Consider the following 2500-nt stretch of genomic DNA (forward strand, 5'->3'; position numbering starts at 1 on the left):
CGGGCGGCGGCGGGGGAGGCACCCCCGCGGGGATTTCAGGTCGTTTCCCTCACCCCAGGGCCAGGTACCTAGCGTCCGCGCTTCTCCTGCCTCCCCTCGGTGACCCACCCGTGTGGTCCCGTGTGCCAGCGTGCTCCTCCCGGGCGCTGCGCTGCGCGTGCCGCACCGGCCGTGCCCTGCCGGCCTTCCACGCTTCCTCCTCCCCTCCCTTCCCCCCCCCCCCACACCGCTCCAGCCGCCCCACGCCGTGCCGTGTGGGGGCCGCGCTGCGAGTCGGCCGGGCCGGGGGCGGCGGGGGGCGGCGGGGGGGGGGGGCGCGCTGGGAGGAAGGAGGAGGGCCTCCGGCCACCGCGGCCGCCGGTAGCGGCCCCCCCGGGTAGGGATGGCCATGGGCCCCGGGCTCCGGGCCCGAGGGTTCTCGGTCGGAGAGCCGGGCGGGGGTTTAAAGACTCGGGCGGCCCGATGCGACCCGGGGGGCAGCCGGGCGTGCTGCCGGAGGGGCCGGGGGGTCGGCGCGCGCGGGCGCCGCACCCCCCCATGCCCGCCGGCGCGGCCCGTGCATGCCCCGCGGGCAGCCGGGACGGAGAGGGGTACCCTGCCCCCTCTCTCCGCGGTCTGGTCTCGGCGGAGAGACGCCGCGCGGTCGGCTTGCGCCGGCCTGCCTCGAACGCGCGACCCCGGCGCGAGCGCGTGCTCGCCGCCGGGACGGCGAGCCCCCACCGCGGGTGGTGCGGACGCCGAGCCCCAGCGCATCCCTTCTCCTCCCTGGCCGGTGCTCTCAGTCTCCCGCCGTGGCCGTCGGCGGCACCCTTCCTTCCCTCCCCCCCCGCCCTGCCCCGGCACTCCGCCATCCGGCGCGCCTGCCTCGCTCTGCCCGACCCGGCTTCGCTGGGCGGCAGGCGGGCGGCGGGCGGGCGGGCGGGGGCGGCCCCTCCCGGTCTCCGCGTGGAGGCGGGGAGAGCGGGCGCCGTTCCCCGTCCGTCCCGCCTCGCCCGTCTGCCTGCCGCCAGGCGTCTGCCCGCGGAAGGGACGGGCGAGTGCGTGGCGTCGCTCGGGAGGCTGCGTGTGTGCAGGCGGGTGTTGGGTGCCGTCTCCGGGGCGGCGGAGCTGGAGGCCGGTGAGGCGAGCGAAGGAGCTCGGAAGCGTGCGGCTGGCGGGTCGCGGGCGCGCGGGCAGCGGGTGGCGCCGCTCCCAGCGGCGGCCGGGCTCCGACGCCGGGGCTCCGCGGGGACCCACACCCCGGTCCCTGAGGCAGGTGGCGCGGCTGGCGCGCCGCTCCCTGCTGGGCCAGGCCGAGCCGGGCGCCTGGGCCGGACTCGAAGCGAGAAAGGGGTTGTCCCAGGTCGGGAGCGAGGGCTCCCCGCCCCTCTCGTTCGGGTCTGTTCTCCCCCCCCCCCCCCTTTTTTTTTCCCTCTGTGCTTGTACGGTCAGTGAGGCGTGCCCTCTCTCTCCGCTGTCCCTTGCTCAGCAGCCGGCGTCGGCGTGAGGAGGGAGGCAGAGCGGATGGGGGCCCTCAGGGGGCTGCGAAAGCTGCCCGGTCCCCCCGCGCGCGCGGTGGGGACCGAAACCGAGACAACTCTTAGCGGTGGATCACTCGGCTCGTGCGTCGATGAAGAACGCAGCTAGCTGCGAGAATTAATGTGAATTGCAGGACACATTGATCATCGACACTTCGAACGCACTTGCGGCCCCGGGTTCCTCCCGGGGCTACGCCTGTCTGAGCGTCGCTTGACGGTCAATCGTCACCCCCATTGCCGCGTTGGCGCAGCGGTGTGCCGCCCCTCGGGGGGGGGCCGGGGGGGGCGGCGGCGGCGGCGAGTCGGTGGGGGGGCGGCGGCGGCGGTGAGTCGGCGGCGGCGGCGGAGCCGGGACCACCGGTGCGTGCACCGGTGGCCCCGGTCTTCCGGCTGGCCTGCCTGCCCGGCTCCGGCCGACCGTCCGCCTCCACCGTCCGCGGCCGGCGTGCCTTGCCCTGCCCTCCCTCCCCTCCGAGCCCGGTGGCCACCGCTGCCCTGCGCGGTGTGTGCGGTGTGGCGCGGCTGGGGCGCCTCGCAGGCCCGCGCCGCCGGGGAGAGGGGGTGCCTCTCCTCCCCGTGTGGGCCCGGGCCTTCGTCCCCCTAAGTGCAGACTCGGGAAACCCCCGCTCCCGGAGCGCCCGCTGTGCGGAGTTCGTCCCGCCGGGCCCCCAGGTTCGGTCGGTCGCGGTGGCCCGGCACCTGCCGCCGCCGCCCGCCGCCACCGCCAGTGCCCGCCGTACGACGGCTCTCCTCCACCACTCTCCCGGTGGTGCGCTGGTCCCCCGTTCCCCTCCGGCGGGGGGGACGGCCGGCTGCCTTTCTTCCCCTCCCCTTGCCCTCTCCCTGCCCCGACTGCTGCCGCTTCGGCGCCCGCCGAGCCCCCTCTGCCCCCCCCCGCGGCGCACCCGCGTCCGTAGTGCGTGCCGAGCCACTTCCACCCGCCGGCTGGCGTCAGCCGCGGCGTTGCGTTGAGGCCGGCAGCG

At 77.4% G+C, this 2500-nt stretch overlaps 1 non-coding gene across 1 annotated transcript; it reads left to right on the forward strand.

The window, feature by feature from the left end:
• Positions 1 to 1574: 1574 nt before the first annotated feature.
• On the forward strand, positions 1575 to 1727 carry LOC138065250 (5.8S ribosomal RNA). The gene has a single exon (XR_011138319.1). It is a non-coding gene; the product is annotated as a 5.8S ribosomal RNA (ribosomal RNA).
• Positions 1728 to 2500: the final 773 nt, after the last annotated feature.

Source organism: Struthio camelus, unplaced genomic scaffold (genome assembly GCF_040807025.1).
Source record: "Struthio camelus isolate bStrCam1 unplaced genomic scaffold, bStrCam1.hap1 HAP1_SCAFFOLD_142, whole genome shotgun sequence".
In the NCBI taxonomy this organism is placed as follows: domain Eukaryota; kingdom Metazoa; phylum Chordata; class Aves; order Struthioniformes; family Struthionidae; genus Struthio; species Struthio camelus.